Source organism: Triturus cristatus, chromosome 12, assembly GCF_964204655.1.
Source record: "Triturus cristatus chromosome 12, aTriCri1.1, whole genome shotgun sequence".
Taxonomy (NCBI): domain Eukaryota; kingdom Metazoa; phylum Chordata; class Amphibia; order Caudata; family Salamandridae; genus Triturus; species Triturus cristatus.
Window position 1 is genome coordinate 499,827,493 of NC_140595.1, and position 12,557 is coordinate 499,840,049.

Consider the following 12,557-nt stretch of genomic DNA (forward strand, 5'->3'; position numbering starts at 1 on the left):
ACAGGCCGGGTGGAGGTCTCCACCGCAGGCGGCGGGGATTAGCGGCAGCGCCTCATAGTGGAGAAGTGCCCACTGAAGGGTGATCATGCCGACCGGGCGGCACAACAAAACTGCGACACAGGCCAAGCTAGAGAAGTTTGCATGGCACCAGCAACTGGGCGGCGATCGGGCTGAGACGCCGGCCTCGGCCGGTAGGATCGACCCGACGAACAAAGACCTCCTGGACGCCATCACTGCCGTCAAGACGTCCCTTGAACATCGGATCGACACTGTGGCCGCCGATGTTGGTCTGATTCGCGAGGATGTGAGAAAGATCACCGACCGGGTGGGGGCAGTGGAAACGGCCACCAAAGAACTGTCAAACGATACTAGCCTCCTTAAGCGTGAAGTCACTGACCTGCGAGCCTCCCACGAGGTACTTGCCCGGCAGCTGGACGACTATGAAGGCAGGATGCGCCGAAATAATGTTCGTATTATTGGTGTTCCGGAGCGGGCAGAGGGGCAGGCGATGGACCTCTTTGTTGAAGACCTGGTCCTCACTCACTTACAGCCTAGGGGACTCTCCAAGTGTTTTTCCATTGAAAGAGCCCATCGGGTGCCGGGGGGTCGCCCTATGCAGGGGGCCCCTCCCAGACCAATTCTGGCACGAGTGTTTAACTTACGTGACCGAGACATTATCCTTCAAACTGTGAGGACGGCTCCACCCGTCACTGTGGAAAACATCAACATTACGTTTTTTCCGGACTTTACCCTACGGGTCCAGAAACAAAGACGCAGCTTCCAGGAGGTGAAAAAGGCCCTTCGCGACCATGACGTCAAGTACGCAATGATGTTCCCTGCCAAGTTGCGAGTGGAGGCTGAGGGCAAATCGTGGTTCTTCACGTGCCCGGAGGATGCTTGGGACTGGCTAGAGGGTTGGCGCACTGTAGACAAATGGAAGAAAAAGGGACCTTCGGCTGCAGATGCGGCCGATGATTGGCGCCAGCGTAGCCGCTCTCCTGCACTTTCGGATTCTGTGGCCCCTGGCCCTGTGGGTGAACATTAACTCTGGACGCTGGTAAGAAGGTATATGCTCTAACATGGCCGCACCAAACCCCCCTGTAGATGTCAAGAGGCGGACTACTATCCTCATGGTGACATTACTCATTGTATAGATGGAACTCATGAGGGGAGTGCGTAGCACCTTTTGTTACATTGCTAACGGGGTCCACCACTATAGGCATTGAAGGGGCGTGCGCCGAGCCCACACAAACATAGATGGCCTCCCCTTAACGGGGCGGGTGTTGATAGAATTGTTTGATGGATTTTTGTGGTGAAGTTTAACCCAAGCACGTAGCTACGGGTTGGAGTGGGGCTCTGGCAATCTGGGCAATGCTTATGCGGAATTCTATGGCTTGTCGAGAATAGGGTTGGGGGGGAGGGGTAGGTTTTTGTAAGTTGTCAGTTGTTATGATGGGAGTGGGGCAGTGCACGTTTCCTCGCAATGTTTATGGGGGGGCGACAGGCACTCTGCATGTTGGGGGAGGCGGGCGGTTTTAGTCCCGTTCTGCAGGGGAGCAGGGAGGGTGGGGTATTTCATTGGGTTGAGTTTGTTGGGGGGGTTGTTATTTATTGTTATTGTTTTTTTGCAGCAGTCCTCCACGGCGCCTTTTGTCACTGCAGGGCACGAACTAGCTGCCTACGGATCTCTGATCTCTTCTCCGTCGTCTTTGGGAAGGGCAATGGGCGGCGGGTAACGTTATTGAGTGTGATGGCTATGGGGCCCCAATGCACTGGTCACCCCGACCGTTTCTGCATGTTGCTATCAAGATCTTATGGCTATGGCTCAGCGACTTAGTCTAATGACCTGGAATGTTAATGGGCTGGGCGATAAAATTAAACGGAGCAAACACATCTCATTGGTAACTCCTGTCAGGCTCTAGACCGGAAAGGGTATCGTATGATTGCGCACTCCGGCTTTACCTCGGGATCCAGAGGGGTGGGATCCTCCTGAGAAAGGGCTGCCCCTACGTGATTCACACCACTCACACCGAGCCTCAGGGTAGATATGTGGTTTGCTCAGGTAGCTGGGAGGGGAGGGCCCTCAATTTGATCTCGGTATATGCGCCACCTGGCCTTCAGCTCCAGACCCTGACGGACGTATGGACAATCCTATTGGCCCTTCCGGAGGGTGCTACGGTTATGGGCGGTGATTTTAACCTGACTATGGACGAGACGATAGACCGCACTCCACCCCGTAGGGGCGACCCGCGGGGCTCGCAACTGAGTAATTTGGCGGACGCATTCGGCTTGGTAGACATTTGGAGATGGTCACACCCCCGAGACACGTTTTACACTTTTCAATCGGAAGTGCACGGCAGTCACTCACGGCTTGATTATCTGTTCACACAAGCGCAATATATCCAATGCTTTACCGATTCCTCCAGCTTGGCACAGGGGATTTCTGATCACTCCCCGGTAATATCTTTCTTTGGAGCCAGTATCATGCGTCAACCTGGTCCCATCCGGATTCAGCCGTGGCTGCTGAAAATCCCACACATTAGAGACTCCTTGCGACGAGACACTGATTATTACTTTGAGGAAAATGCGGGGTCGGTGGCTTCGGCGATAACATTATGGGGCGCGCACGGGGCGGTTATCAAGGGACGTGCGTTGTCCCTGATGGTGGGACACAAAACTGAACGTAGGCGACGGGTGACAGAACTGGAGGCGGAGATAGTACATCTCGAGCAAGAGACTTCGCTCACCCCAGCCCACGGGGCCCAATATTTACTCGAAATTAAGAGACGGGACTATAAACAACTGCTCAGTGAGGAGGCCAGCCGCCGAACCCTCGCCACCCGACATAGAATTTATGAGCTGGGGGAACGCACTGGCAAATTGTTGGCCTGGCTGGAGCGTAAAGAATTGGCTGCGCGATGGGTGGGGGCGGTCAAAGGGCCGGATGGGGTGCTGATCACGGACCCTTAAAACATTGCCGAAGTATTTGCAAAGTATTATGAGCAAATCTACACCCTGCCACAGAACTCGCAGGCGGGTTGGGCGGCAGACCTCCTGGCCACCATAGAAATGCGGTGTCTCTCCCAGCAAGACCGAGAGACTCTGGAGGCAGACATCTCGCTCGAGGAAATTCAGACCGCTATCCGGGATATTCGCTGCAAGTCAGATGGTGAAGGCATTTGCCTCAAAAAGTTCTGTTCCGGATTAGTTATGTTGGTGTCAAAAATACAAGAATTTAATTTAGAGTGAAACATATCCCAGAAAGAATGAATTGCAGAGCATATTTTCTCCCAAAACAGACAAAGATCTTAAAAATAACCATCTTGAAGACAAAGAATGTGTTGTGTGGCTGATTGATGGTGTAGTAATTGCTGAAGGAATAGATTCTTAGGAGAAATGGGAAAAAATAGGGAGTGAGGACATTTGTTAGATATTACTTAAGAAATAAATTAGTCAAGGCATGCCAAAAATCAATGATGTATGTGATACAGTGAAGTTGTTCCACAAAGTCAAGGATGAATTGGTGTTGCAAAGTCATCCTGTGCCCTGGGCACCCACCAACTCTTTGCTGACTGAGGCTGGTGGTAACGGACTCTGACTGACTATGGGCTCTGCCTAACCAGGCTCAGGGCCAGTGCTATGCTGAAAGAAACACACTAGAATACAGTTAAAACACCTACACATACTAGGGTACACAGTTGTATGGTGGGGTACCCCTGTGATTGGCATGACCTACCTTATAAGCCCCTAGTATATAATAGAGCAGGTGGATTAAAACTTCCTAGAAGTCCATGGTACCCTGTGGCATGACAGTTTAGAGGCCAGCAGCTCTTTTTACACTTGCATGTGTGCACTGCTGAAGCATGAGGTCAGTTTAAAAGCAGCACTGGGTGCCAGGAATGCTTTTAAAAAGTAAATTGTGACCAAACTCGACTTTGGTGTTTGGGGCACTTAAAAAAGGATAACCTACACTATTGTGGCATATAATGGACCCCCAGGGTCTCCCATAGGTATCACAGAGGTGGAGAGTCAGATATGTATAAGGTACACCATTATAATATGTGTTTTTATATGCCTGGTAAAGTGAAATTTCACATTTCAATCCCCACATTGTGGTAAAGTGCTGCTCAAATTCGACTTTGATGCTAGGAGCACTGTAGAGGGAGAATCTGCAATATTTCTACAGATTCAGAAACCCTAAAGTCTCCATAGTTGCACATAGGGTGGGGTTCCTGTAAATATAAGACAAGTACTTATAAAATATGTTTTTGAGAGTCCTGGTGCTGGAAAAATGGCCAAAGTAATTTTTCTATTGCAAGTCCCCTGTTACATAGGTTAACATGGTAGGAAGTTATTGATTAATAACTCCTGATAGGAGAGGGATAGAAAAGCCATTCAAAGACTTCCTAGATTGGTATTAATAAATCCAACAGTATCATACTGTTGAATTTCTCCTAAAGTGTACATACAAGAAGTTATAAGACTTTCTTGTTTGTAAGTCCAGATTCAGCCTTCCAGTTGTCTGCCCTGATTGGACAGAGTTAAGTGGATTATCCAGACTGCCTTGAAGAGGTAAACTATTCTCTTCAAAGGGGAGAGTAGAGACCATTGTCATTTACAGCTCTGAACTTCCCACTTTAGGCAGATGGTAGGATTAAGGAAGGTATGAGCAGAAGCAGAGGGTGGGGGGGGGGGAGTCTCAGTAAATTAGCCATCCTAGGGGTGTGTTTAGCCAGCTCTTACCTCTTTGCTGTAAAATCAACCATTATGGATTTGGAAGATTTGATGCACTCTGGGACAAAATAATGCCATACTCTACAGGATGTGGTCATAACTTTGAGGAGTTACCCTGCTCCCATTGGTCAGAAGTGACCTCCTGCATGACCCAGAGAACTTGGAATACGTATCTGAGAGGGACAGAGCCCTCCAGATCTGTTGCATGTAACGTACTGAAGCAAGAAGTGCTGAAGCAATCTTGAAATATTTTCTAAGTCCATACCAGGGAAGTTGACAAGGACCTTGTCACAAGTCAAGCCGGTGAACCCTCACCGGATCCGGACTGGCTGGAAGCTTTGAGGACCCTCAGGAAGAAAAGCTCCAGAAAAGTTTCTAAGTGTGAAGGTAGAAACTGAGACCAGGACCTGCCGGGAGCTGTAGCCACTCAGAGCTCCATCGCGCCCGGCCTGAAACTTTGATTTTGGTCCGGTATATCGCGAGCAGGTATCACAATATGGTGCTATAATCTTCTATGTGCTATATTTTATTAAATGTTTGAAAATTCCTATCTTCGGTTCCCTACATTGGATTAGTGTCATATTGGTGTCATTTTAAAGATAAAAATATTTCCTATTTGTATAAATTGGTGTTGGAATTTTATTATGTGTTGTGTCTTAATTATTTACTGAAACTGTGTTTTTAAATGCTTGACATACCTGTCTTTGAAGTTAAGCCTGTCTCCTCACAGCCACGTTACGAAGGGTTGAGCATAGGAATACTTTTCTAAGACCTATGCTGAGTCCTATCATGTGTTAGTGGCCTTATTGCCAGTGGCAGACCTACATTTGCCCCACCAATAACCCACTTTCCAACAATTGGCCATTGAGGTTGAACTTCTCTTAGTAGTAAACCTGTTAATACCACCCATGAACTTGAGAAATAGACTAGTACAAATTGTTCATCACAGTCATGTGGGTTTAACCTTGTCTAAAAAAAGATTGCGACCATTTTACTGGTGGTCAGGTATGGATGAAGAAGTGGAGATGTTTGTCAGGTGGTGTGATGGATAATTTAGCTGATAAATCTCTGCGAAATCTCTGCAAACTTATAATATGCAGTTGTCACTTGAGTAGTTTCCGGAATCACCATGGGGAAAGTTAGGGATGGATTCTATTGGCACAAAGTATTCACTTAAAGATAAATTGAGATATGTTCTTGTGATGGTGGACTATCACTTCAAATTGGTGTATCATAAATGTATGAGAGACCCCAAACCAATGATTGCAATCAATGTACTTCAAGACCTGTTCCATACTGAAGACATTCCAAAATGTTTAGTTACAGACAATGAAGTGTAATTTAAATTACAGATGACAGAGTTTTTCCTCTCTTCTTTAGTGATCAAACATTTAACAGTTGCATTTTATAGCCCCCAGGGTAATGGGACAGTAGAAAATGTAAAGCATCCCATAAAAGAAACCCTCAAGTAGCTACATCATCTGGGTTAGATTTTTAGTATGCAACTGCTAAGAGACTATGGAGTTATCATAACATCCCTCACTTGACCACTGTGGTCACACTGTTTGTGTTGTGGAGGCAACATCACTAATTGAGTGAATTGTTCCCAATTTGGGTTTTGGAAAGTACGGGGATGTCTCTCAAGCTTAGTAACATTCCAGAAGTAAGTCAATGAGTGAAAGAGGTACAAACTAGAAGCAAACTAAGGTATGATGAGTTGAATACAGTTAAAGAGGTGTACTTTCATGAGGGAGATATTGTAAGGTTTAGGTGCCCACCAGGATCAAAGATGGGTTCTTCTACATTTTATTCAAAGCCCACAATTATTTCAGTTTCAAAGCATGTGGAAAATGATTATGGTGGAGCAGGAGGAGTGTAGCTAAAGTACTCTCTGGTGTAGTTAGCAATTAACTTGAAGATGTTTTTTTTTTAATTCAGAAGATACCATAGATGGAATAATGGATGGTTGAATGTTTGAGAGTGAATCTCTGAACAGCACGAAAGTTTCTTGCCTTGTGTTAAATGAGTCAGTCGATGATATTGAGGGACTCCCTCCTTCCCACTTCCCCATGAGAAAAGTGAAGGTGGTCACATATATTACTGAAGCTGTGTATATGTGAGGTAGAAATGTAAGAAAAGCAGATAAACTCAAGTATCTCAGTTGATTAGGGACCAATTTATATGTCTCCACAGAGTATCCTTTCCACCGACATAATGGATCATCTGCCTGATTTAAATGCTGACGGTCCTTTGATGTAACAATGCCAGAGACACCTTTGTCCCAGCCACGGTTACACCCCTCTAATAGCCCGAAGGAGTAAGAGCTGTCGTAGCATGACCTTTATGTCCACCCACCTCTTTTAGATGGGCGAACATAGAGGTCAGTTTTCACTGGCCTTCACCACCAGTAAACCCGTGACAGTAAGGGGCAGTGAAAACTACAAAATGCTATCCTTGCTATGAGGTAACTATCATTATATTTCAAAAACAAAATCCCGCTTTGGGGTTTTGTTTTTGAAAATAAGAATATTTGTTATTTCATGTTTGATGGAGTCGTACTGCAAAGTTACAATACATTGACAGTGGGTCTTATCAGTGCTTGAGTCATTTCAAAATTTGATAATCAGGACCTCTGACGAGGTGACAGAGAAATTTAATCTGTCGCCCTGGCAGAGGACAGATCAACTGAAAAGTTTTAAATTGGGTATTAAGATTTTAGATTTAGAGCTGCATTTTCCGCTGTCATTTTAAATTACAGGTCATCGTATAGTTTTTAGGTTTAGTAGTGATTTTGATTTAGTTTTCTTTAGGGTTAGTGGTCTTGTACTCTGTTCTTTTCATAAGGAGGGAAATGTGTGATGTACCATGTACTATATCTGCATTCACACTGTCGCTTTAATTATTAGATAGCTCTCTTTCATTCCTTAGCATCTCTTGATGAGTTTTCGAGACTCCATTAAGTTACTGGACAGAGCCTGGAACAGTCACTGGAGGGGTGTTGTGTGCTACACACTCTAAGGAATGCAAATAAACCTTCACTGACAATTATTCTCATCATGCTTGATCCTAAAATAGGGTGTCTAGATTTTGAGATGCGAAAATTCTGACAGGCTAGGCACAAAAGTAGAACTAAAGACCCTTTAGCCTTGCATCTATGTCTGGCCTGTCCTGAATTTTGCATTGTTGTGTGTAAATATGACTTGAGAAAATGTCAGGATGAGATGGAGAATAGGTTTGAGCACTACATTACCGGTCCACAAACAATACTACAGCATATGAGGGCGATCACAAATATTGACCATACATATCCGGTGGCATACCACTGTGAAATGTTTAATCAGAAAGACCCAAAACAAATTAAGTTTTTGTAATTGACGCGGTACCCCCTCAGCAGAAGAGGGGATGAACGCTCTAAACTGTTAAGAGAACTGGAGATGAGGTATATCATCAATTTGGATTGCATAAAACAAGCCGGTTGGAATTACGATGAGGAACTGCATTCAAGTCTCCAAAGAGATGAAGAGATTAGGACAGGGTTAATTATGGGTGAAGCATAATATAACATAACTTTTATACCTAGTCCTTTTTGACAAGTTAACTTCTTTTTTTTATTTTGCCCCCTTTTTCTTGTCTTTCTTTTTCTTTCCTTTTTTTTAGGTTGAGATAGATACATGATTTCAATAAACAAATAAAGTAAATAAGATTTCAGATAGGCAGGTAGAATAACAATATCTGGTTAATAATACAGAGTGTCTATGGCCATGAAGCGCAGAGGGGAAGGCCACTCAGGCACTTGCTAGTAGATATAAATGTATAACTATTTAAAAGGTAAAACCGTATGCAATTGAATTTCTCCACAGTAATCAGGAGTTAGTTAGAAATGCAACTGGAGTATGATTGTGAAATTTTAGTTATATGCAAAGGGGTCTCAATGGTGATCAAAAATAAATAATGTGTATTCAGCACGCAAATTAATTACTAGAATAACTATTATAAGTAACAACACCCCCGTTTTTTAGATATTTGAGATCAGATACTGTTGGGGCACTCGTCTATAACAAGTAACATCAGGCTATGCAGAATATTGCAGATTGATTGCCTATTAATTTAGAAACAAAGGGTAATGTTCACTGAAATCAAAGTGCTATATGTATACAGAATATTAATTAAGTTTGAATAAATTGTGAAAGAAAATTAAAATGACAATGGTAATTTTTAGCGCTGTTGTAACATCAACAAATTAAGTGTTGCTTCGATGTTCATGAAAAGTAGATGCATAAAAAGAAGGACACAACGCGTGCATGCCATGTGACCAAGGATGCTTGTATGGCTGAAACACATTATGGCAGAAGGCGATTGAACAAAACAACAATCATCTGCATGGTTGTCTGCTTCATTTCTTTTCAAAAGGATATTAGGGTGATCGCAGGAGCGAAATATATATACCCTAGGAAGGTAGTGCATGTACCGGTAGAGCACCCGGTCCGTAATATCAATAAAGTTCCTTTCGCGGTTGCGAAAACAATGCACTCTCAGGACACGCTTTCAATATGCAGGTCAGCAAAGATTTAATCCGCTTCTACGTTACGCGTTTCGGCAATGAAGCCTTGCTCACATGTAAGAAGCCAAAATTCAGCCCACACCATATACACAACGAAGCCATGACAATAAACATCCGCGGATATAAATGAGTTATATACATTGTTACAAGTTATCACATGTGAGATGGAAATCACAGTCAAATATATACAAATAAACAGAACAATGTGAAACACCTGGAAGGTTCACAATTGAGAAATCAATTCTGACATATGTCAATGTACATAAACCTGCGATTACAGACTGCACTTGAAAAATTCTGGTGGCCACCTTGGAATGGTCACTGTACATGCCGAAAACGTCCAACCAGGAGTTGACGTTATACCCAAGCCTAATCCATGGCGCTCTTGCAAACAGCGATTGTGCTGCTGCTCTTCTTTCTGTGTCTTCCTCTATATTGGCATAACAAGATCACGATTATACATTTCTCTGAGCTGAGTTGTATTTAAAATATTGGAAATTGTGTCCACCCGATTGATATCGGGTTCCTTCTGCCGCTGTGATAAGAATGGAAATAGTAGCCCCTTTCAGAAAATTCTGCTGGGGTTCAATGTGTGTACAATGATATTTTCTTGTATATCTGTTTTTAACCAATTTTTCTTTCCCTTTTTTCACTGCAGGAGGAAAGGAAGGGACCCACACTACTTGGTAGTTCACCATAACAGGTTCCCTAACCTTTTCTTCAGAGGCACATGGCGACGTCAAGTCACCTCAGCTAAGAACATGCACCTTGCGGTTTGATTTAGTTTGTCTCTTTTTCCAGTCTCGTGTATGGTTTACCTATGTTACAATTGGTCACTGTCCCTTTACATGAGTATACCTGTACACTAGGTAAACCAAACATTGTACTCGAGTCTGTATGTGCACTAGGTAAACTTAACATTGCATTTGAGTATTTATGAGTATGTTCACATTTCTAGCTGGGCACATGCCCTTCATTATGCCTCACTTTGCACTATTACAAACGCCATATGTTGTTTCACCCATAGTAGTTTATGTATATTTTAGTACTGCCCTTAGATATGCACGACCAGACATGCAGCCACCTGATTACTGATGTCATGTGTTCATGACCAAGGCTCATTGGTGCCAAGGGTGCAACATGTTTTACACGCCACTCTACTTTCACTGTGGCAGCTTTTGGCAGGGGAGGGAACAATACACTGGGTTAGTTCCCGTCCTCAATGGGGACTGAGACCGTGAGCGCCTATCAAATCTCTTTCATTTTTTAAATATTTGATTTTCTTATTCAATTTTTTAATCACTTTTTTGACGAGTTTAACATTTACACTAATTTCCACCTGTGCCGGGACGACAAAGTTGCACCACGTGTCTTAGTATACCCAGTGTAATTACCAGTTGGTTTGATCTGCACTTAGGCTTGGGTATAACGTCAACTGCGGGTTGGACGTTTTCTGTATGTACAGTCACCATTCCAAGATGGCCACCAGAATTTTTCACGTGCAGTCTGTAATCGCAGGTTCATGTACATTGACACATGTCAGAATTGATTTCTCAATTGTGAAGCTTGCAGATGTTACACATTGTTCTGTTTATTTGTATACATTTGATTGTGCTTTCCATCTCACATGTGATAACTTATAATGATGTATATATCTCATTCATATCCACAGACTGCTTGCACACTGCAAAATGGCCGCCATATTCCATGGTTACTTTTCCTGTACTATGAGTCCTTTGTTTATTTTCATGGCTTTGTTGTGTATATGGTGTGGGCTGAATTTGGCTTCTTATGTGTGAGCAAGGCTTCATTGCTGCAACACGTAACGTAGAAGTGGATTAAATCTTTGCTGAACTGCATATTGAAAGCATGTCCTGAGAGTGCATTATTTTCGCAACTGCGAAAGGAACTTTATTGATATATGTATCATATATAGCAACTCGGACAAAGGGGGCAATGTGGTCATCTGGCCCATAAAACAATACATGAAAGAAGCTCTGCGTCAACTATGCGACCGTAACTGTTACAGGTTAAGCAACAGACAAGCCGTAAAGGCAGCACAGAATGATTTGTTGTCCAAACTTTTGGCCCGGAAAAATGCGGGGTTATTATATCAAGACGAATTCAGATTTCTTAAAAATGATTATCCTATTATGCCAGTTATTTATTTCATCCCGAAAGTCCACAAAGACATTTCACGACCACCGGGAAGGCCAATAATCTACGCCAAACAGAGTCTACTTGAGAATGTATCCATCTACATTGACTCATTCCTCCAAGACCATGTAAAGGCCCTTTCGTCATATATACAGGACACAACTCATTTCTTAAAACAAATCCATGACTTCCAATGGCAACATGATTATCTGCTAGTTTCATTGGATGTATCTAAACTGTATACCTCTATCCAACATAATGACGGAATTGGGGCATTGGAACATTTCCTAGGCACTAGACCGATTGAACTTTATTCTCACAACAAAATGCTTATCTGTCTAACAAAATTTTGCTTAGAAAATAATTATTTTTTGTTCCAACAACAGGTCTACCAGAAAATAAGGGGCGTAGCTACGGAAGCGAGTTTCTCACTGAGCTACGCCTGCCTACACATGGGGTGGTGGGAGGAGATGACCTTAAAAACTTTATATGCAGATATTCTGTCACAAAATGTGGTTAAATGGGTCCGCTCCATTGATGACCTATTTGTGGTCTGGCGCAGGGACAGGCACAGTGCAGAGGCATTCATTACCAAGCTCAATTGCAATGACATAAACCTGCACTTCACTCATAACATTAGTGAGTGCTCCATCAGCTTTTTATGTTGAAGTGTACGTGGCAAATGGCAGGTTGCATGCAAAATAACACCATTTGTAGCATACCGTATGGAGAAATGCTCAGAATACGCAGAATCTGTAGTTGCGAACAAGACCTAATTGTAGCACAGAAGAAATGTAAACTCTGTTTCCTGGATAGAGGCTACTCAGAACATACCATTGATTAAGCCATACGACGTGCAAGGGCAATGTCCCGAAATGATGCTATTCAAACCATCACGGAGTGCAAACAAACAAATTAGTAGAACAGAACCAAACCCTAACAACCCTAGGCTCATCCTCACATTTAACAAACAGAAGAATAGCTTGAACAGCATCATTAAGAACAACTGGCACTTGATGCTAAGTGATTCGGTTTTGGGGATAAACTCCTGCATACACCCACAATAAATTTTAGAAAGGCCCCTTGTACCAGTGCCTTTGTGGTC